The sequence below is a fragment of the Podarcis tiliguerta genome (genome assembly GCF_965153285.1).
Source record: "Podarcis tiliguerta genome assembly, chromosome: 17".
Classification (NCBI taxonomy): Eukaryota; Metazoa; Chordata; class Lepidosauria; order Squamata; family Lacertidae; genus Podarcis; species Podarcis tiliguerta.
This window is the reverse complement of record NC_139550.1, coordinates 19,949,686-19,974,401: the sequence shown is the minus strand read 5'-3', so window position 1 is coordinate 19,974,401 and position 24,716 is coordinate 19,949,686. Positions and strand designations below refer to the sequence as shown.

Genomic DNA, 24,716 nt, shown 5'->3' with positions numbered 1-24,716 from the left:
AATTATGACATAGAAACAAACTAGTAGGCAAATAGCAAGCAACAAATGATCGGCATGGAATTCATGCCCTCAAAATGTGCTGATGAAGGCAATTAGCACAGGTGACTTTAATAAGTGTCATACAAATTCACGGAAGATAGGTAACTATTTGCTATCCCTGCATGGAACCTTCAAGATTGAAGGCTTCCAATGTTAAGATCACAACAGGTAGGGTGTCAACTTTCGTACTCTTCTTGCAAGGTTCTCCGAGGATCTGAATGGTCACCAAACATAACTCTATGTTCTCTGATCTGATCTAGTGAGGCCCTTTAAATGCAAATGCATCATTTTAACAATGATTAGAAATTACACACTTGGTCCAATACCAAGCATAATCTGTTTGTCACCCTTCAGGCCCAAGATGTAGGTGGAAGAGACATTAATCAGGGTAATAGAGGATTAGAGTCCCTTGCAAAAATAAAATAAAATGATGGCATTGAAATAACCTTTCCAATCTTTTCCAAACGCTAAAGGTGAGAACAAGCAACACATGTCCTGGGCCAAGGGGCAATTGTATGTTCAAGGTATGGGCAGCCAAAATGGTGCCCTCTAGATGTTGTGGACAACAGCTCTTATCACCCCCCACCAGTGGTCATGCTGGCTGGGGCTGAAGCAAGTTGTAGTCTAAAGTATATGCATGTTGGCTACCTCTGGTTTAAGGGAAAGAGACAGGTTGCTTCCTTTAGCTCAAAGAAATACCCTCACACCTCATTTCATGGCTGAAGTGGCAAGTGGGGTGCTGCAGGGTTCTGTCCTGGGCCTGTTGTTGTTCAACATCTTTATAAACAACTTGGATGAAGGAACTGAGGGGATGATAATCAAATCTGCAGGTGACACCAAACAGGAAGGGGTAGCTAATGCTGCAGAAGACAGATTTATTTTAACAGACTGGAGATTGGACGGGGGCCCAAACTAACAAAATGAATTTCAATAGGGACAAATGTAACATCCTACACTGGCGAGGTCTGGCGGGGCTCTCCTTAGTGATGTGGCAGAGGCAGGTGGCATGGGGATTGACCCAGGAGAGGGGGGCAGCGATTTATGGGGTTTAGTTCACCCACGAGAGCAGGGGAAAGACCATCAGGGATGGAGATGAACACGCAGGATGTGTTGGAGGAAGAGGCTGCTCTGAAGAGGGACAGGCCAGTCAAATCCCTGACATCCCCCATTCTTCTGTCTCCTAGAACAAGAGGGAAGAGTAGCAACAGTCTCCATGTAGGAGAAACCGCAGGTTGCAGACACACACCCTGTCAGATAATGGTACATAAGCTTGGGGGGTGGGGTGGGGAGCATGGTTCCTCTGCTGCTGCAACTGGTCCACAAGGCACAGAGGCTAGAAGCGAGTGTGCATGGGTTTCTGGGGCATCGTGAGAATTGCTGTGAGTGCATACCTCTGTCAATAAAGAATTAACTGTAAGATGTGTGCTTTCTTTGGCTGAGGATGCCTAGGACATACACTTCCCAGCTTCACATATCTAAAATGTGGGACTCCTGGCTTGCCAGTAGTACATGTGAAAAGGATCTAGGGTTTTAGTGGACCAAAAGCTTAACATGGGTTAACAATGTGATGAAGCAGAAAGAAAAAGCTAATGCAATACTTGACTGCATCAACAGAAGTACAGCGTCCAGATCAAGGGACATCATAATACCACTCTGTTCTGCCTGGGTCAGACCACACCTGGAATACTGTGTCCTGTTCTGGGTGACACAATTCAAGAAGGGTATTGACAAGCTGGAATGTGTGTGACAGAGAATGAGCCAGACAACCAAGGGTCTGGAAACCAAGCCTTATGAGGAATGGTTGAGCGAGTTGGGAATGTTTAGCCTGCATTAAGAGGAGGCTGAGAGCAGATATGATAGCAATCTTCAAATATCTAAAGGGCTGCCACATGGAAGATGGAGCAAAGTTGTTTTCTCCTGCCTTGGAGGCTAGGACCCAAACCCATGGATTCAAGTTACAAGAAAGGAGATTCTGCCTAAAAAACAGGAAGAACTTTCTGGTGGTAAGAGCTGTACAACATTTCCTCCATGGTGAGCCAACATGAGGATTCAGGAAGGGGTGCAAATGTTGGCCTCACACAGGGCACCATGGTACCCAGGTCTGCCACTCGATGGGCTAATGAGAAGGCACAAAGTCATTCTTTCCTGCCAGCCCAATCCCACCCACCAATTTTCACATTACTTGAGGCATGAGAGCTGCTTTAGTGCAACTCCTTGTTCCATCAGATAACATGAGAAGTCTGAGAGAGCATGCTAAGCTTACAACTCTTCTGAACACCAGTGTTGCCCCTCTAAGAAATCAGAACAATCATCAAGTGTGTTCAAAAGACACAAGCAAAGTGTAGATGAATATGGACTATTACAAATAACCAAATAGGTTCTATCACTGATTTATCCTTATCCGAGCAAAAACCTCTAAATGACAATCAATGTTGGTTGTAAAGTCAAAACATTTAACTTCATTTTTGGTTATATAATACCACAGAATTTTTTTTTAACCTGATAACAACATGCAATTAATACAAATATTTGTTGTTGTAAAATTTTGCAGTCATTTATTTGTGTAGATTAGTCAATAAATGCAGCCAGGCATTTTATCCTCAACTAAAAATATTTATAAGTTTGGGTTACATGGCATATGAAAATTTGCAGTTCCTTGAGGATCCCTAGAAAATAATAATTATATTTTTATATTCCTAACATGAAATGCATCACCTTAATAATGACCAAATAACCTGAAATAATTATTGCACTGCACAGAATTCACTCAATTCAATCATTCTTTTTTTCTTTTTCCAACTGAGTGGCTTCAGAGAAGCAACTTTGAGAGGTTCAATAATTTTGTATATCACTCTATCAAAGCTGGAACTGTAAAAATTGAAAATAATGTAATCAGGCATTGCAATAAATATTTAGAAGCTACACTTTGATGTTTCACTTTAATACCAAACCTCTGTTTCAATGCAGGCACTCAAATGAAAGAGCACTTTGAAGATATATGTAGATTTTATTTTTGCAGTGAACCTTGGGACAATAATACAGCAAGGACCACACTGCACTTTCCCTCCATATGCACTCAGACAACAAAAGTCTGCAACAGTTCTTGTTAATAATGATGGTGGTTATAAGCATTTATATACCACCCTTCTTTAAAAAAAAATTCTCAGAGCAGAGCATACAAAGAAAATATCAATACAAAAACACTCTGAATCACATCATTACAATAGAGTCCTACTCAGAGTAGACCCAATGGAAGTTAATGAACATGACTAACCTAGGTTCAATGATACAAAATCTGCAAGAACAAATTGTCTAGTAACAAAATATCAGCAAATACTTGGGTGACGACAGTGGAAAGGTGACTCCCAGGGCTGGGCACAACAACTGAAAAGGCCTGAACCCAAGTTGCCACAAGACATGCCTGCCTGTTCATCCCGCCTCTCAAGAAGCCAGACCCTTGGAATCCACAAAATTAGTAATGCAGATGCCAACTTCCACTAATCTATTTATTTAAATAGTATTTGCTGCTCTTTACATAAGGCCACAACAAGGCAAACAGATACATAAACTCCATAAAAATAGCACAATCCTTTAAAAACACAAAACAACAAATCACTGGCTAACAATTATATAAAAATGGGATCCGTTAATCACAATCTGGGGTCTTCATACTGGGGAAATCAAATCTCAGCGGCATGGGATGAAGTTGTATCTAAGTTAGCTTCTAGCTCCAAAGTTCTGATCAGCTGCGGCATCCGATCTACACTAGATTGTCATGGAATTAATATGAAGGGCTGGCCAAAGACATTCTGCTCTCAGAGGCCCAGGTTGCCTGCCACCTTGCAAGTGCCAATACTAAAAAGTGCTGCTGAACCATTAAGTCCACAATTCCTGCCTTCTTCTATTGTGCTCTCATGTGCTACATTAAACAGCTCACTTCATCCTGCTGCATGACAGAGACAGCTATTTCAATATGTACAGATACTGCCTTTCATCCTCCATTTCATTGGCTTAAAATGAAAACTAACACCAACTCCTCCTATTTCCGGTAGTAAAATGGGAAAAATTTTGTCTTCAGAAATACTGTGAGATGGGAATAAGCCAAATAAGAAGAGATTCTACTCAGCATTGTCTGAATCCCTAAGCTTTATGTCTCAACTCAATCTGAGCTTTCTGGGCCACAGAGTAAACTCACAAGCACCACAGTAAATGACACATTTATTCACTCCCTTCTTTTTATATTCTCCCAACCTTATTTATAGGGATGGAACATCTACAATGCATGCCAGGTATGCATTTCAAAGCCACAAAGACATTAATTCTTGCTCATAATTTTGAAAACAAATGCATATACTGGGTAGCATCCCCATCTTAACAAGCTGGCACAAACCATGCCGCTGAGACCCTTTTTAATTCACCTGTATTAGAAGGCCATTTCCATTAATTATTTTAGTCAGCCACCTTGAGATGGATTCTCAGCTGGTGAAAACTGCCTGAGCTCCATAGATGCTAACGAAGCAAAACCAATTTGCAGGCACTGAAGACTTGACCAATTATTTTTAGATTCCATTGTTAAAGCACAGTACTTGCAGGAGTACATATGCAATATGACAATCAAGGATTAATTGTAGAGCTACCAACAATAACTGAAGTTGCATGCATAATTCGTCATGCAGCAGCCTGGAAAATTACCCCTGGCTGCACAAGTTGATTGAATAGGTATAATCTGACACACTTCCTACCTTCCCCACCAGAGTACTATAAGACACCAAGTAGCTGTAACTAAGTTTCATTAAGTCTGCTAGTGATTATCAGAAAGAATGTTTAGAAGGACATTTGCCTTTTCTCCCTAGGAAGTGTAATAAATGGCTTGGCAGGCAAGTCAGTCAGTCAAACAATATGGCACGAAAATGGTAGGCTCACTAAATAGATGGCTGTCTCTAAAATACCTGCACTTAAGCTTCACATCAGACAGCAACAAACCCACATTTCGTATAAAATGACATGCTGTACTTATGCCTTGCCGTTAAATATAGAAATTCTTAAGTAGTATTTGTCATACAAAGTTGTTCCCAGAAGCACTTTTGTGAAATTAAATGGACTATTTACCATTCCGCGCTCTTCCATTAAAAGGTGTCGTATTTCTCCACACATTTCTATGCTGACAGACCTTCAATTCCACCAATTCCACCTTTGAAACATACAGGGCACAAGCTTTGTCCAGAAATAGTGCCTGCACATCCGTTGTGACATATGGCATAACAGAACAACAAAACATTGGTGCACGTGGTGGCGCAACACCAGACAACTATGGAAATAGAGGTCTAAGCATGTCTTTGCATCCACCAAAGTCTGTTGTGTGAGGGGACCTGCAGGGTTGGATACAGCCCTTCGTTATAAGGGCCAAGGTGGAAAGAATGAATGTTGCAATGGTTGCCACACGTTTTATCTGGGCACCAGTGAAAGTTCACTGACATTATTCTTTCTAGAGACTGATTCACACAAATTAATACAGTGTGCATGGCATCACCAGGGCTATGTACATGGAACACACACACACACACACACACACACACACGTACAAGCCTTTCAATCAGTGGCTTGATGAGGGTGTCTAAAGGAAGTGAATTCAGAACTTGCTCTGGGATTTTTGCCTTTCAAAAGCCACTCATGTCCGGATTTACATATAAACTAAACAAGCTATAGCTTAGAGCCCCACTCTCTTGCCCCCCAAAAATAAAAAACACTGGATGTACATTTCCAAAATATAAGATAAAAAACAAATAAAATAAAACCTGCATACAGCAACAGTGTTTTGTGTTGTGTAGGCTCCTATGATGTATGCAATGGGCCCTGCCTGCTACAGTACCTGCTCCCTAAAATATCACTGGTTTGCTCATATATATATATATATATAGGGTGCCTACATTCTGCATGTCCAAATGGCTTTAGATACCTACTAGGTCCATAAATTACCATATAGCATATATTCAACACGAAAAACAGTGACAATTTGTTGACAAAGGACAGCTGGACATATAAAGGACCACATTACCTTCAGTAGCTCAGGGCCTCATCAAAAATAAATCCAGCCCTGTGCACAGCATCAAGCTGTGTGACTGGAGAAAAGGACCACACATGGAATAGCTACTTTTTCATGTGATTCACAAACTAGCTCAGCTTTTGCGCCAGAATGCTGCTTCCCTCTCTGTAATGCACCTAGGTGGAATTGCTCATCTTCTAACATTGTGTATGCCATCAAATGCCAGCAGTGCCCTTCAGCTCTCTATATTGGACAAACAGGCCAAACCCTATGCCAAAGGATAAATAGACATAAATCTGACATCAGGAATCACAAGACAGAGAAACCTGTAGGAGAACACTTCAATCTCCCAGGACATTCAATACAGTATCTCAAAGCATGTGTCTTATTACAAAAGAATTTCAGAAACAGACTTGAAAGAGAAGTTGTTGAATTACAACTTATCACTAAACTGAAAACTATGGAGAGACCTGGTCTGAATAGAGATATTGGATTCCTGTCTCATTACATATGCTAATCATCTGCATACTATCCCTTGCTTTTTCCTGTGGGACTAATTGCAGTCGTTATCAGTAGTCAACAGGTTTACCATACCCATTGAGTCAATCACCCATCTCCTACTACCCTCTTGAGAGCCCCCCCCCCCTATATATAAGGGTCTGGTGACTTCTGTTTCAGTGTATCTGAAAAAGTGTGCATGCACACAAAAGCTTATACCCAGAACAAACTTAGTTGGTCCCAAAGGTGCTACTGGACAATTTTTTTATATACCGTATTTTTCGCTCCATAAGACACACATGACCATAAGACACACCTAGTTTTTAGAGAAGGAAAACAAGAAAAAAAATATTCTGAACGAAACAGTGGATGCATGATTTTTTGGGTGCAGGCTGTAGCCATAGACATGCTATGTGATCTGATAGTGAATTTGGGTTGACCCAATGTAAAAATCCTGAGGATCCATGGGCTTTTACCTCCCCCCTCCCAGGCAGCCTCCTTTATCGCTAGCATCCCTTATCTCTTTCACCGATCGCTTACCCATCAGCTGCTTCCTTTCAACACTCCCTTCGCTCTTATTTGCCTTAGTGTCTTTTCCTTAGCTGGAGCAGTTTTTTGCTCCTCCTTTTCTTCTAATTTCTATCCTCATTGCTTTATTCTTCCTGTCTCCTCTCCTTCCAAGTTTGCTGTCTTTACCTCCCCCCTGCCAGGCAGCCTCCTTTATTGCTAGCGTCCATTATCTCACTCCCCGATCAGTGGCTTTGTTTCAACACCCACTTCCCTCTTTAAAAAAAAAAAAAAAAAAACATGATCTGCTTTTTGCCCTTGGGCAATTCAGCTCTAGGGACCACGCATTCACTCCATAAGATACACAGACATTTTCCCTTACTTTTTAGGAAGAAAATGGTGCGTCTTATGGAGAGAAAAATACGGGACTTCGACTGTCAGACCAACACGGCTACCTACCTGAATCTAGATCAGGCATGTCCAAAGTCCATTTGGGGGGCCTAATCTGATCCCCCAGCTGGTTTTATCCGGGCCCTGTTTATTTATTTATTGTTTATTTATTGGGGTCAAAGCTCAACAACTTCAATCCTAAAAAAAGCCCAACAACTTTGGTCGGCCCTCACACATGTTCACTTCATCAAATCTGGCCCTCTTTGAAAAAGGTTTGGGCACCCCTGATCTAGATGGAACAGGTTTACATCAACAGCTGATTAATATTAAGGGAGGGCTGATGATCAAAAATGGCTATATGCATGATCTGTGTTGTGTAGCAAGTTGCTATGAGACTTGTTACCTTACACCTTGTCCCCTAAATTGGATTCTTATTCATTTTCTTCACTGCCTGAATTTCATCCAGACTTGAACTCTACTGTTTCCTATTGGCATTCTAATTGCCCAGCTTGGAACAGCCACCTCAGATTCCTCTTCAAGTCTCATAAAGTCTGGCTCTTGCAAATAAAAAATCAAAAATCTGCAGTCTGGCCTGACAAGTCATTTCATTTCCTGACAGCATCTCTATTGATGTCAGTGGAGTTGCACTGATACAATAAAATATAAAATGCAAATGAGAAAATTGGAATTTCTATTACTTTATTAAAACTTCTTTTTTAATTTCTTAAGCAATAGGCAAAGAAATAAATGTGCTACTGGTCTGGAGTAGTTCTGTTATGTTTATGGTCGTTAATTATCTGATAAGATACACAATAGTTATTACTGACAGAAGAAGAGTATGGGTGGGTTTATTAATTCAAAATGTTCCATTAAAATAAAATGTAGTAACCACATAAAAGAACAATTATTTCCCCTAATTATTATTACACAAGCATTTTCTAAGTAGCTTTTGCTGAATGAGCAACTGCACGTCTTCAACATTATTTCTCTTTGTTTCAGTCTATATTCAGAATCAAGCTGTTTTATTTAAGCGTTCTGCAGATGAACACATAACAGAGTCAATTACAGATCTGTCCTTGCTTTCGCCTTTCCTAAGCCAATCACTTCCTGTTTCCCGTTAAACAAACATGGGGATTTTCTACATTTATTAAAAACTCAGATTACAATGCAATGTATGTTTTTGAATAATACAAGCATTGCATAGAGCTGCGATTTCTAGAATGTGTAATTCACAGCCCACTTAGGTTTCATAGATTTTCTTAGGTTTTGGACCCAAAATGTAAATAATATGAAATGCTGAAGACGTTTTCCTATTAATTTCTACATTGTCATTGTGTTTTCACGTGACATAAAAGCCACTTTTATGCAATCCCGGAATTCATCTGCAAGCCTAGAAGTTTTTTTGTTTTTTGTGGGGATGGAAGCTGTGCCACTTTGAAACTATTGTTTAAGAGGACAATTTAACATCTTATAAAATTTGTGTATGGGACGCGGGTGGCGCTGTGGGTTAAACCACAGAGCCTAGGACTTGTCGATCAGAAGCTTGGCGGTTCGAATCCCCACGACTGGGTGAGCTCCCGTCGCTCGGTCCCTGCTTCTGCCAACCTAGCAGTTTGAAAGCACATCAAAGTGCAAGTAGATAAAGAGGTACCGCTCCAGCGGGAAGGTAAACGGCGTTTCCGTGCACTACTCTGGTTTGCCAGAAGCGGCTTATTCATTCTGGCCACATGACCCGGAAGCTGTCTGCGGACAAACACCGGCTCCCTCGGCCAATAAAGTGAGATGAACGCCACAACCCCAGAGTCAGTCACAACTGGACCTAATGGTCAGGGGTCTCTTTACCTTTACCTATAATTTGTGTTAGTGCTTTAAAATTGTATACCACTTTGGGCGCCTTGGTAGTAAGGCAATATATAAATACAATGAACGAATGAATAATTGTTGCTCTCCAATTGTCAATTCTGCCCTGGTTTTATATTTGAAAGCTTGTCAGAAATTTATGATATTTTGGTTTGCCCAACTGCTTATTGTTGTCATTTGAATTTCTTGCAGGCCCATCCTAACCTCATCTGCTCAAAGGTAAATCCTATTACATTCAATGGGGCTTACTCCCAAGTAAGTGTGATTAGGATTGAATCATTAGTTGCCTCTCTCAAAACGACTCAAGGTAATTTACAGAAATAAAAATATATAAAACATTATTACCTTTGCTTTTTATGTTCCTTGAAGGATACCAAATCTAACCATTTAGGGTGGAATATACAATCAAAGAAAAAATAGTTCCCACCATCTGAATATGGGATACTATTATGAAATTTGGCTTAATTTGACTCTTATTACAGGTATGACATCACAAGTTTTTCATTCTCCTGAACACACAGAAATACATTAAGCTGGAAAATTCAGCACTAAGAAAACCTTTGAAGTAGCATCTTTATTATTGTTAGTAGATAGTTTTACTTAATTGTGTAAATGTGAGTTTTATAATTGAACTGCATGAGACTCAAGTAGTTTATGTAATTGACTTTTCATCATCTGTCACCAAAGGCACAATTAAAGCAAAAATTAATCTGAATTGGACACTAATTTTCCCCAAAGGACTGAACATTGCACATTCTTGCACTGAACAGTTTTTAAATGGTTTTATAGGAGTTTAAATTTCAAACATGTCAGAATAAAAACAAATGTGCACTTATAAATTTGACAGACACATTTAGTTCAATAGATTACTATTGTGCATAATTGTGTGTTGTGACACACACACACACATCCTGCGTCCTCTTTTATTTTGAGGGAACAAGATTTCCTCCTTTATTTAGCAATTTCTCTCTAGTGTTTCACTAGAATTAATCTAGATCCCATTTTCTCAACTTTGGGTTCCCATATGTTGTTGGACGACAACTCCCATCATTCTTAGGCAGCATGGCCAGTGGTCATGGATGATGGTTGTTGTAGTTCAAAACCATCTGGGGAACGAAGGTTAAGAAAGGTGGCACTAGATTATACAGATTGCGCAGTAACACTGACCACACTTTCTACAGGTAAACCTGGAATAAATATGTCTTTGTTCATACTTTTCAGATTAAATAGAGAAAAGCAGTGTTCCTTTTTTGTTTATTTTGGACCAACCCAAGAAGTATTGCCACAAGGTATTAAAATTTAGAATAAAAAAAGTAGTTACTATAAGCAGCAAAAGCCAAGAGCTATGACGCTGCAGGCATGTCATGAGAACCAGTGCAATGTAATATAGTGGTACCCTGGTTTTTGAGCATCTTGGAAGCTGAACGTTTTGGTTTTTGAACACCAAAAACCTGGAAGTAAATGCTTCCATTTTTGAATGCACCTTGGAAGTCGTGCACCTTGGAAGGCTTCCACTGCACGTTTTTCAATTTTCTTCGCTGAATTTGCAGACCGCCCTTTGCGCCTCAGTTTTTGAACGTTTCGGAAGTCGAACGGTCTTCCAGAATGGATTACGTTCGAAAACCGAGGTACCACTGTAGTTGGAATCTCATACTAGTCAGGGAGAACCAGATTCAAACCCTCAATTTACCATGATGGTTACAATGTGACCTTGGACCAGTCATTAGCTCGTGCTGGAAACCACTGTTGCCAGTTTTGCATTCTGCTGGATGTGTAATAGTGAGGCATTATAAAATAGACAAAGCAGAAGACAAGTGAGGATTAAACACTTACCATCACCATCCTTGGTAATTTTTGTATCCACAAGATACAAAAGGGCACAATCCCATATGTGTGATATTATTGTAGGATGTGTAATAGTAAGGCATTATAAAATATTGTAGGAAGCTCCTTTAACAGGATCTCAACTGAAGGCAAAACAGAGGTGCAAGTTTGCCATACCTCTTTCACAGAGGCTGCCAATTCCATCAGGTTAACACTAATATCCATTTGCCAAAGCCGATGCTGCTATCATTATAATAATAACTACTATTACTGTTATTAAAGGACGTGGGTGGCGCTGTAGGTTAAACCACAGAGCCTAGGACTTGCCAATCAGAAGGTCGGCGATTCGAATCCCCATGATGGGGTGAGCTCCCGTGGTTCGGTCCCTGCTCCTGCCAACCTAGCAGTTCGAAAGCACATCAAAGTGCAAGTAGATAAATAGGTGCCCCTCTGGTGGGAAGGTAAACAGCATTTCCATGCGCTGCTCTGGTTCACCAGAAGCGGCTTAGTCATGCTGGCCACATGACCCAGAAGCTGTACACCGGGTCCCTCGGCCAATAAAGCGAGATGAGCGCCACAACCCCAGAGTCGGCCACGACTGGACCTAATGGTCAGGGGTCCCTTTACCTTTACTACTATTATAATTAGTATTATTTCTAAATAACCTTTCATACCCAGGCCCAGGATGGTGTACAACATAAAAGACCATTACAAAATGTTTCACAATAAAATAAAATAAATAAAAACACTACTATTCCTAAAATCTACAGTACATTATCATATTTACAGTTATTCAGTCCCTGGGACACTAAGTTCCTGAAGGCCCAAGTGAATAGCAGGCATTTCATGGAAATCAGTGTATAAGGAATCAATCTTCATTCAAAAGTCCTGGCTGTTTCAAATATTTTCATACTTAATTCACATGCAAGGAAGAGCTTGTAGGTTTTCAAATTAAAAATTAAAAAATCAAGTCTGATTTGCATGTCTTTCTGGAATTATTTAATATATCGTCGTTTTTACCATTTTGAAATATTCACTATAGCATACTGAAGGCTATTCTTAAATGATTGCAAGTTTGCATAATCCTCCTGTTCAAATGTGATCAATTAAAATAAAACAAACCCAGATATGCTGTGCTATATCAGAAATGTTTTTATACTAGAAATAAAGAGAATTCATCCTAAAACTGAGTGCTATTTAAAACTTTTCATGAACTTTCTATGTTTTATACTTTTGAACCTCCACCTTCCATTTGTTTCATATGTAGGCTCCAATGATTTAAAAATGGAAAATATTTCAAAGTAAGTAGGGAATTGAATATTGAGCACAGGTGACTGTTTCGTCAGGGCAAGCATTTCAGATTCTCAGATAGAACATTCCCTCTCTTCTTCCCCTGTGTGCTGTCATCATCATCATCATTATCATTATCATTGTTATTTAAATTTACATACCACCCTATACGAAGGAGTCTCAGTTGCACAGTCTATAGTTGCACAGTTCTGAGTACCTGTGGACAGGGATAGCCTAATTTCTATCGCCTGTGCTCTGATAACCTCTAGGTTAGATTACAGTGGTACCTCGGGTTAAGTACTTAATTTGTTCCAGACGTCTGTTCTTAAGCTGAAATTGTTCTTAACCTGAAGCACCACTTTAGCTAATGGGGCCTCCTGCTGCCGCTGCACCGCCGGAGCACGATTTCTGTTCTCATCCTGAGCAAAGTTCTTAACCCAAGGTATTATTTCTGGGTTAGCGGAGTCTGTAACCTGAAGCATATGTAACCCGAGGTACCACTGTATCTATAATTATTCTCAGAGGTTAGCCATGGAATATAGTGCAAGCAAAGTCTCTAATAACCAGCAGTCCCCATCTAACAACAACAACAATAATAATAGTAATAGTAATAATTTCTAATAACCAGCAGTCCCCATCTAATAGTAGTAGTAGTAGTAATAGTAATAATCTGCCTGCCCTGCATGACTAGATGAGCTGCGCTAGTTTCCAATGCGATTTATATAATTAGCTCCTGAATAAAGCTTCATTCCTTTAACTTTTAAATGCCCTTGATTCACAGCTTATACACTTTTTTAAAAAAAGTAACTTACTTTGGTGTTTGAAAATGTGCTTGAATATATTTTTAAATATATATCATATGTAGCAGCTCAAAAAAACATTATCAAAAAGTCACATTCAGAAGCAAAACACTCTATAAATGGCTTAAATAAACAGATATTCACAGACGCAAAAAAATGCTTGGCTTATTGCAAAAGTCACTTATCCAGCAACAATGCCTTGAAAGTAAATTCAGGAATGGAAATGATTAATGCTAATGTTGCTTGGTTATTTGTCATTTAGCCTAGGCACGATGTAAATCTATGTTGGATAAACCCACTCAAAGAAATGCAGTATGCAGCAATATTTTTTTAAGCATTAGGGAATAAATGAATACAGCATTAACATCAGAAAAGTGTGTTTCGAACATGTAGCGTTTATTTAATTATTAAGGCTCTTCATTGAAAAATCCTATTCCTGCAATGCTACAAATTCTTTTAATGACAGCCAAAACCCAACAGGGGCCACCCAGAGATTGAATGAAGGAACCTTGTATTTAAATAATTAACATTACTGTTCTCAAGCCACATATATGAGCAACACTTTATCCAGTGTGTGAACCTCTTGAAGCCAGACTTAATGTTCTGCTCAGACAGGCTTGTTGCGTGTCTCAGCCTTTATTAATATCTGAAATTGAAACAACATGGCCAATTAAAATAAACACACACCCCCACCAGCATTTTGTTCAAGTAACTGCCTTTTTATTTATCTCTATCCAGGTTGTCTATAGGAAGCAGACAAAGGTTAGTTTTGCAGCCACTCAGATTAAATGATGATACACTCTATGTAATATCATCATCATCATCATCATCATCATCAATTACTTGCCTTTCACCCCAAGGTCCCAGGGAAGGTCATGACAACTTAAAATGCAACGTTAGCAAACTGGGAAGGATGCTTTGTTTTGTTAGTTCTGCTTCTACAACCCCAATATATTTCTACTATTATTTATTTTATTTTTATTTTTTATTATTATTATTATTATTATTATACAACTATCATGAGCTACAATGGATACAACATTTTGTGATCGTTCACATCAAAAGTTAAGCTCAGCAACTGATAGCACAATAATTCTGTAAAAATACAGAATGCTTAGAAGGTCAAGCACAGTCCAAATCTCAGTAAGAGACTGGTCAGATCAGCCTCAATCATAAGTACTGATTACATGAAACTGGTAATGGATTCAAATCTACAAAGAAATAATGCTTTTACAGTCCTTGACTACCAACATACGTTGACTTAAGGAAAGATGGTCTGCACAATATATGTTATCTTGAGGCTACTGGAAATATACTCCCTAGCATAAATAAATAAATACTTGTAGGGAATTAAAAGCATGCTGAGTAAAAGGATATTATCCCTTTAGGCAATTTCATATAAATGTGCTATATTTAATAAAGTTCAAGAGTTCAAGCCTGACATCTTTCCATTCCATGCAATTTGTGGCTTTGATCCAAAGAGCTACTTAGGGTATGCCCAAAGGCTTCGACATACCCAGTGAGATTCCTGACACCCTCCTCCCCCTTGAAACAGCTGATCTTCTTGCCATATCTCAAACTGCTTTCAACATTTGGTGTCAAACTCCGTTTGCAATTTGGCATGAGGCATATGGAGTTGCTGTTTGGGCGGGGGCGGGGGGCAACCAAACCCCTCCGGAGCTTGCTTGGATCCTGGCCTATATGTGCATTTCCATGCCCACTGCTAAGTTGTGTGACTGTGCCAAATTGGAACCATTATATTAGATTAAGTTCTTTTAGTTTGTCGTAGCATTAAGCCTTTTAAAAATGTGTTTCCCTGTTCTCATAGCAGAACAAAGTTGCTATTAATCATGAGGCTACTTAAAAGAAATCACTCTCTCTAGAGCTGTTGAGCTATGAAAGATTTATAGGTCTCCAAGGCTAATCCCAAACGGTTATTATTATAGCTTATTTTTTTGGATGGAACTTCCCTCTCTGTGTCACATACGAGACCACCCACCAGATAAAATTATCCATCCTCCAAGATCAGCAAGAAAATATATCAGCTATAACTTAGCAAGGTTTGAAAGAGGGGGGAAAAGACACCTCTGTTTGTCTTATCATAGCTGCCCTAATTAGTGCACAATTTGCTCTGGCTGTACTTAGGTGAAAAGTGAACTTCCACATCTAGGTTTTGTTGTGATGTTCGGGAGAGCTTTCCTTGTTAAACTGCAAGAAGAAGAAGAAGAGTTTGGATTTGATATCCCACTTTAGCACTACCAGAAGTCAAGGCGGCTAACAATCTCCTTTCCCTTCCTCCCCCACAACAAACACTCTGTGAGGCGAGTGAGGCTGAGAGAATTCAGAGAAGTGTAACTAGCCCAAGGTCACCCAGCAGCTGCATGTGGAGGAGCGGGGAAGCAAACCCGGGGTGGCGATCACACACAGGGCCCCCGGACATTTGACGATCTATTGATCCTGTGCCGCCACTGCGATTGCTTTTTCCGTTGCCACCACCCCGTATCTCATGGGGACACACGACATCCAGTCAGTTGTTAACATAAACAAATAATCAAGTTTATTTTTAAATGCAGGAACAAGTTTATGGTTACAGTTAATTTTACTTGGCAGTTTCTTATTCTTAGTTCCTAACAACTCCAAACTGATTATTCCAACTATCTATCTGACTCCACCTAACAATTCTTCACTCTCTCACAATACAACTCTACCAACCCACTGCCTATTCCTCCCTCTTCCTTCTTCAACTCCCAACCCTCAACTCAACTAACTTTCAAAACCTCCCACTCTAACTTTTATACCCCCTTGCATTCTCACTGGCCAATCACATCACACCTATTTTAACCCTTTCCTTATGACCCATCCTAGGAGGCAAACGCCACACCCGGTTCATCAGATTACGAGTCCACCACTCTTAACCACTACACCACACTGGGTCTCTGCTTTACTATACGGTAGTTTTTGCCACCCCATCTCCTTTTTGGTCACCTACATCTCCAGAAACAAGGATGGGAGGTTGGGGGTGCTGCCAAAGCAGTTATCGTTTTCAAAAGGCCAATGCACCCAGCACCCCTTGGTTAAATCTTGCACCCAACTTGCTGGGGAAAAGAAGAGCTAACTTCCAGCTGCCTTATCCCACTGCAGAGATCAAAGCAGCATGTTCATTTCCCTGGCAGACTACTCCCAACTTCCTAAAGACCAGCAATTCTGAGACCAACTCACCCTGCATTTCCCAGATGATTCCCTTATAAGTTACTCAGAGTGTAAAGGCAGGCCATGCTCCCCAGGTCTCTCCCAGAGTTCAGAAGAACGTGCTGGTTTCAGTAGCATGGATTTTATACACATGTGGGGATTCTAGAATCCTAAATTTGGCAAATACAGTGGAACCTTGGTTCTCGAATGGCTTAGTTGACGAACAAATTGGCTCCCAAACGGCAAAAACCCAGAAGTAAGTGTTCTGGTTTCCGAACGTTTTTCAGAAGCCGAACATCCGATGTGGCTGTCAGCTATTGCTTCTGGGGCACCTGCGCCAATCAGAAGCCGTGCCTTGGTTTTCGAACGTTTCGGGAATCAAACGGACATCCAGAATGGATTAAGTTTGAGAACCAAGGTTCCACTGTACACACATTTCAGTGGTCAGCACTTTATGAGAAATAAAAAGTAGATGAAAAGCAGACAAAGGCAGAACGGAATACAAAATAAACCAGAGGTCTGTGGCTCTAAACCTGAACTGGTTCCTGCCTACCTGTCAGGAGCTGGACTCAGGAGTAGGTCAGCAATAATAATAAAAAACCACCACTGTCAGCAAAGTTAATTTGTCATCCAAAGAAACCTAAACAACGCAGGCCTAGTGATGACAGTAGGTCCTGCTCAATAAGACAGCTGAGAGGACTGATGGTCCCTACCTTCCCACGGTTCTATTAAGGCTCTTCCCTGCTTCCTTCCTCAGCAGTCTAAGGCTACATCACCTTGTCTCTCATTGCTCTGTCTTCTTCATGTCTCTCTGTGTTCTGGGAGACCAGGGGAGAGTGCAGAGACCCCTATGACAGCAGCTGCTATTGCTCACTATTCTACTGTTCCAAATTCTATGAAAGGCTATAGAACATTCCAACTGTGTTTCTTCCCAGTGTTGTAGTATTTATATATACCATATTCGCCCGAATATAAGCCACACTTTTTTTTCCAAATTCCGATAGTGAAGAGTTAAAGTGTGGCTTATATTCGTGACCTTGCGCTGCCAGCAAAGCAGCATGGCTCCCCCCGCCCCCAGGAAGCAGCCCAGAAGCTCAGGGCAATGGCACCCGTCCCGTCCGTGGATCCCAAGCCTCCCCCAAGCCGCCAAATTTTAAAGGTGTGGCTTATTTGCGGGTGCAGCTTATATTCGAGCAAATACAGTACTTCAGCCAAGCTCCGCAATTGATCTGAGTGGTCAATCAGTATATATTTTGGACAATTTGATGGGTTACATTATACTGGAATTGTAAACTACTGTTGTTCTCCTTCCAGGGAACATGCTCCGAGGGTAACATTTTTTACTTGTCAAAGGTTATCTAGTGAAAAAGCGTTTGATTTTGGTAACTCAGTGAAAAGAAAATAATACAGTTCCGCATTATTATTTTTTGTTCTTTTAAATGGTTCTTCAGTCTTCACACTGAACAATCAGGAAGTTAAAAAACTGTTAGGAAAAACTCAGCAGGCAAGAAGTTTCATATGTATGACATTTAAGCTAAGTAAGAAAACATATGGCCCTCGTGTTTTGTTGATTTTTGCAATTAAATACAAAGGACAGAATTAACTTATATCATGTAATCCAAAGGCAAATGAAATATGATGGCACCTTTTTAATTTATGAAAAGATTTCCCTTGTGCTTTAAGAACAAAATGGCAAGATTTTTTAATTAACATATTACATCCCTTAAGGCCTCCAGTGATGGCAGGTGCCATTATCTGACTCCAGGAATCCATGTCATATCCACGTCATTACAGCCATGGTGAAACATCCCTGTCCTCATCTCTTGTAGTGAGAGGAACAACATAATCCTCGCCTCTTAGCTGGATGGATTTCTGGGTAATTTTAAAAGAACCATAAGCAGCAGTTTGGAAGTTTGAAAGTTTCCCTAACTATTTATTGTCTTTACTGGTGAGGGGACTTTTGTCATCTCAAGGACACATTCCTTCCAGGAGCTGCATGCTGGGGCTGGATGGAGCTCGAGGCAAAGTGATGTTGACAGTGTCCAAAGCGAATGGAGTTTACCAGGACCTTTTTTCAGGTAAAACTTGCCGGAACTCAGTTCTGGCACCTCTCAGGTCGGCACCATTGCCATTATAAGAGAACAAGGGAAGCGTTCACAGTGAGTTCCAGCACCTCCTTTTGTAGAAAAGAAGCACTAGATCTTTGTTCAGTAGGTTACATTCTAGCTCCACAAAAGATGGGACTTCTGCACACAAACACATGCAAGGAACCAAGAGACAGAATCTCAACTCCAGCCAGGCAAAGCTACACAAGGAAGACACCTAGCAGGAGGAGAAGCTGTGGCCTTGGGAGAGTCCCAAAGGATGGCTAGACAAGGTGAAAGGCCTTCCTCCACCTGAACTTCCCCATTCCTGATCGACACCCAGGGTAGCCAACATGGTGCCCTTCCAGATATTGTTGGACTGTAAATTCCCTTCATCCTTGATCACTGGCCATGGTAGGTGGGGTTGATGGGAGTCCAACAGCATCTGGGGCCACTGCAATGAATACCTCTAGTCTACACTGACTGCAGTCAGCTGTCTAGCATCTTAGAAATGGATCTTTCCTGATCCTACCTGGAGATTCCAGGGTTTCAGCCTACAACTAAGCTGCAGCTCTCGGCAGCATACAGCACTGAAGAATCTAGATGTTTTCAAACAGAGAAACCATAATAATAATAATAATAATAATAATAATAATAATAATAATATACCCCGCCCTCCCCGGCCAGAGAGCCAGGCTCAGGGCAGCTAACACCAGTAAAATTACAGTAAAAACATAATAGGAAAAAACCTCAATTTAAAATGTTAAAATGCCATTTAAAATGCAGCCTCATTATACCTGGGTCAGAGGGAGATAAATAAGTCCTTGCCCACCTAGCCTGTATTTTGCACACAGAAACAATCACAAAGATGCTTGATTTGCTGTTGGAAGCATTGAAGGCCAGTGGGAAAGGGAGTGAATACAAAATTCACACAGACAAATAGAGATCTCAACTCTTGCTTTCCATTTTAGTGTTAAGTGTGCATTTGGAGTCCAGCTTTGGGTATGAGATAAAAGGTAAAGGACCCCTGACAGTTAAGTCCAGTCGCGAATGACTCTGGGGTTGCGGCGCTCATCTTGCTTTAGTGGCCAAGGGAGCCAACGTTTGTCTGCAGACAGTTTTTCCGGGTCATGTGACCAGCATGACTAAGCTGCTTCTGGTGAAACCAGAACAGCACACGGAAACGCCGTTTACCTTCCCGCTGGAGCAGTACCTATTTATCTACTTGCACTGACATGCTTTTAAACTGGTAGGTTGGCAGGAGCTGGGACTGAGCAACGGGAGCTCACCCAGTCGCAGGGATTCAAAGCACCGACCTTCCGATCGGCAAGCCCTAGGCTCAGAGGTTTAGACCACAGCGCCACCCACATCCCCTGGGTATAAGATAGTTTTCTGTAAAGGCTTTAATTTAATTTTCTTCTATGATGTAGTTTTGATTCAAGCCCAGGAAACCTTCCTAGTTTGGGGAGCTTTCTAAAAGCCAAGCAGGTTTTAGAAGAACACAATCTTCTGTTCTTTGGATGACGATCAGTTTTGCCAAATGTCTGTTTCGCTGTAAAGTCTGCCCATTGGTTTTTCTTATTCCTCGTTTGTTTCCTTTAGGTTTTTCTAAGATTCCAGTGTTGAGAATAGAAGTTTGAACAGTGTTAGCCTTACTATCGTTCTAGACGTAGGGGAGATCCCCCTAAATTCTAGGATTTTGATTGGGATATATATTAAAAAAACAAAACTGTGGGGCTGTGCCAGACAGGGAATTCCTGGGCAAACCAGTCTAGCTGGCCAAGGGAAGAACAGAGTGGTTTACATTACAATAGAGAGCCATTGAGGATGGTCAACAACTCCTTGTTCCTGATGTGACCAGAGACTGGAGATCTGGAAGGTTGCCAGGGTAACTGCTCTGGGGGAGAGCAAGGGACTTCTGGGAAGAAGGAGGAGGAAGAAAGGGGGGTCCATCTTGGCGAGGGGGAAGGACTGCCTGCAATGCTTTGGGCCATGCTGTAAGATCTGGGCCCCTCCAAGCAGACCGAGGGTGTAAACCCTATTCCTTAAAACACAACAGTCTCCACAGTGCCTTCTATTCTCCAAAGGGACACAGTCCCTGTGTGTGTGCCTGTGACCCCATGCGCTCTGGCCACTGCTTGGCAGAGATGGGGGGCAGGTATGGGACTTTTGTAACACTATTATATTCACCAACCAATGTGTGTATTTGTATGGCTACTATAAAAAGAGGTATGTGTGTGCACTCTGGTTACTATACTTCAAAGATGACTAGTCTGCATAAAAAGTAGAATGGAGACTTTCAAAATCTCTCACTACTATCTGCGCCCATATCTTACTTTTATCTGTGTCTGTCGCATTTTGCTGATGTGTAACTTAAATGTGAAGAATATAATTTCATCCCAATTGCCTTTTACCTGTGAAATTGTGTCACCATCAACAAAGAAATGCTTTGCAGTTATTTATATTTGCCGTAATGGACCTTCAAAGACGTTATGGCTAAGGGATGTAACTAGCCCAAGGGGATCAAAGACAGGATTTCCTCTCACCTTCCATCCCCAACTGGACTTGTAGAATTATTTTTACACTCATCCAGCAGCTGCCTTATCATTTTGCTACACTTAAATTCCATTTCTTCTAATCATTCACTTTCTTTATAAACTGTACTATTCAATTACATGGCTCTACTGAACATAGGTCAGGTGTTAATGGCAACTCCATATTGTGAGTTTGCTTTTATTATTTCTTACTATTGAGAGAGATAGCAGATTGTATTATAGAGTCTCAGTCACAATCAAATTTCTAATTCACTTGGGAAAAGAGGCTGGCACTTCATCAATCAGTGAATAGCTAAAAAAGTCCAAAGATCTATTACAGGAAAGAATTATATAAAATTGTTAATTTCAATGTGATTGTGGAAAATCCACTTCATTTTGGGAAAGAAAAGCGGAGTATAGGTTATCTAAAATAAATACCATATATTAAATTAATTATACAACAGCACCCACTCTGAAACACAACTTTGGAATAAAACTTGTTTGTTCTGATACATCAAATAACTATGACCTATCCAATGCCTACGCCAATACCACTCACATGCTGTAATCAATAAAGTTGTGGCCTTTTTTAGCCCATTAACCTAATATAACGTGTCCATGTGTCTTTCTTATCCTCAAGCGGGTGGCGGGTCCTTGAATCACAATTCTCCAACAGCTAGTCTTCACCCCCAAAGGTGCAATCCTCCATTGTCTCCCAAGACAGAAGGATTCCAACAAAAAGTTCCACTAATGCCTACGAAAACCCTTTGTTTATATAGCAATGCATGGTACAGTTCAGGTTTGCTTTGCTTCCAGGGAATGCCTTTTGCAAAACCTTAAGCTGATGGATGTATTGACATCCAAATACAGTGGTACCTCTGGTTACGGATTTAATTCATTTTGGGGTGCCATGCGCACCCTGATAAATCTGTAACTAGAGGCGCTGCTTCTGGGCATACACGAACCACGATAGAGCACTTCTGCACATGTGCGAGCGGAAAAACCTGGAAGTATAAACTTCTGGGTTTGCCGCGGCCGTAACCCAAAGATTCTGTAACCTGGAGGTTATGCAACACTGTATATATCTGTAAAAAATATGAACATTTTGTGATCCTCCTTAAGAAACAAAAAACAATACAAAACTAATCCCAATTAAATGGTAATAGGCCCCCAAAAGTCATGTTGCTATAGCAAGGTTCCTGTTATGGGGAAGTGCTAATTAGCCACAGTCTAGTTGCTATTGTTTCTACTTTACTGAAGCATATCTCACAAGCAGCAGTTTTCAGGAGAGCGCACATCCATGGGTTACCATAATCCAACTTCTGCTTTGGTGAACGCCAGGGACTTGCAATCCTTGGCCATGATTTCGTTTCTTGATGGGAGTCCAAATTTATAATGTCGAGCTGCACAAAGAACTAAAATGAACCAAATGTCACTGGGAGACCAGGCGTGAGTGCTGTAAGTAAGGGAATCAGTCCAATCCATTGATGATTTAATTAGCTATACTGATCAAGATAATGAACAAAAGCAAAACTACAACCAGTGAGGTTTATACATATTTTCTAAATTTAGGCTCAAATCTAGAAAACTCTTTTATAGTTTATGTGTGAAGGCTAAACCTCATAGAGCCTTGTAGATGAGGACAACTCAGTAGCACTTTGGACCAATACACAATCACGTAGAATTGAGGATTTGCATTTTTTCGCTCTCAATGGATTGTAACTGGTACACTTTTTAAAAACAAAGAATAAGGCCAAACAAGCACTTCAATAATTGCAAGAACACATGCAATTACAATACACACACACTCAACGAACTCAAAAGCTACATACTCTCCTTTTTAAATTTTTTAGTATTTTTCATTTTAGCATCTAAGGTTAACACTGTATTTACAGTTAGACTTGACGAGGGTGATACAATATCACGATTGCACATACCTGGAATCTCATAGTACTGGTGTAAAATATGTCTACCCTTCTATATGATTCCATTAACAACACATTATCAGAGTTATTGGATTCAATAATGAAAGAACTGCCACAATATCATAGGTTGCGGTCTGATTTAGCTGGAGCAGAACTCCACTAACTTGACTTTTCATCCTCCTTTCCCCTAAAATCTGCTTGGAACTCCCCAGAAAAGCTTGGAGTGTGGTGTTGGGGTCTATAGATGGCTGGGAAAATTAACAAAAATTGCCTTTCTCCAGTGTGAGTCTTCAATGGATACAAGTACCTTCATAAAACAGTAAGTCTGAATCTAACTCTGCTTATAAAAATCTTGTATTACAAACCATTACATGGCGATGGTCACTGCATTCATGTACATACAAGTATTATGAACACTGATCACTATAAATGCATATGCACCCCAACTCTATGGCACATGTAATAATGCAGGTAAATTACTGAACAAACAAATTAATCTGTCAATGACAGGCTCTACAGTCAAGAACTTTTCAACAACTTTGTATCTTGGGAAATCCTTACACAGCATTTCAAATGGAGCTAAATGCTGATTTTTATACATCAAGAGTTATTCCCATAATTAGAGTTAAAAGTCTCCCACAACTTTCCTTGCACAATCCTATTTTTAGCAGTAGGCAAATTAGCAGTAAAACACAGTATTTTTTACTGCAGCAGTAAAAATATTATTAAGCATATAATTAGAATACAAACACTTAACATGGTAAGAGATTTTCTGTATGTAAAAATCATTTGAAAATGTGTCTGAATTATTTTTATATTGTATATTATATTATTTTTATAATGTAAAGATTAATTCATGGCATGTTATACTTATTTACATGTAATTTATATTCAAAAAAATAGCTTTCAAAATAAAGTATAAGATGCACAACACAGTTCTCTGCTTTTGAGGGGGTTTCACTTTTCTGAAGCATCATGCAGACTTTTAACAAAATGTGCCAGGGATACAAATTCTGAGTAATTTTGTTTATAAGAGGTACTCTGATACTAGGAAAAAGGTAAAGGTAAATGACCCCGGATGGGCAGGTCCAGTCAAAGGTAACTATAGGGTGCAGCGCTTCAGGCTGAGGGAGCTGGCGTTTGTCCACAGACAGCCTTCCAGGTCATGTGACCAGCGTGACTAAACTGCTTCTGATGCAACAGAACACTGTGATGGAAACCAGAGCGCACAGAAATGCTGTTTATCTTCCTGCCGCAGCAGTACCGATTTATCTACTTGCACTGGTATGTTTTCGAACTGCTAGGCAGAATCTGGGACAGAGCAACCGGAGCTCACCCCGTCTAAAGGATTTGAACTGCTTACCTTTGGGTCAGCAAGCCCGAGAGGCTCAATGCTTTAGATCACAGATACTGAGCTAGAGTCCTCTCTACATTTTCCTTTTACACTTTTTCTGTGGTAGCCTCCTTATCATAACAATTTGCTTTCACTGTTGTCTGCAAGCATAGAGCAAAAACTCATTATGGTTCACATCTCAGTGTGAGACGGTCAAATACACACTTCCTGAACCAATAGGATAACTGAAGCACAGCTACCTTTCAAAATTCCTACTTCTCCAAATTTTCTCATGTGACTGGCCAACCCAAAAAAAAAAAATTCTGCATAAAAAATGTGTGCAAAAATATGCATAAAAATGTGTATATTAAAAGAAATATGCACAAAAATGCCAATAACC

At 40.3% G+C, this 24,716-nt stretch overlaps 1 protein-coding gene across 12 annotated transcripts in view; it reads right to left on the bottom strand.

Annotated features, from left to right (window-relative positions):
* The window catches only part of PTPRD (protein tyrosine phosphatase receptor type D), a 1,386,996-nt gene that overhangs the window by 257,929 nt on the left and 1,104,351 nt on the right, over positions 1-24,716 (bottom strand). The window contains exons 1-2 of one of the 12 annotated variants that reach the window (XM_083419245.1): positions 17,217-17,333; positions 15,337-15,459 (exon numbers count right to left, since the gene is read on the bottom strand). The exons of 10 other annotated variants lie outside the window; for them this stretch is intronic. The gene's annotated coding sequence lies outside the window, so the exon portion shown is untranslated. Of the gene's footprint in view, positions 1-15,336; positions 15,460-16,470; positions 16,491-17,216; positions 17,334-24,716 lie in introns of those variants that run through there. One more of the 12 variants, XM_083419246.1, reaches the window with a different exon arrangement.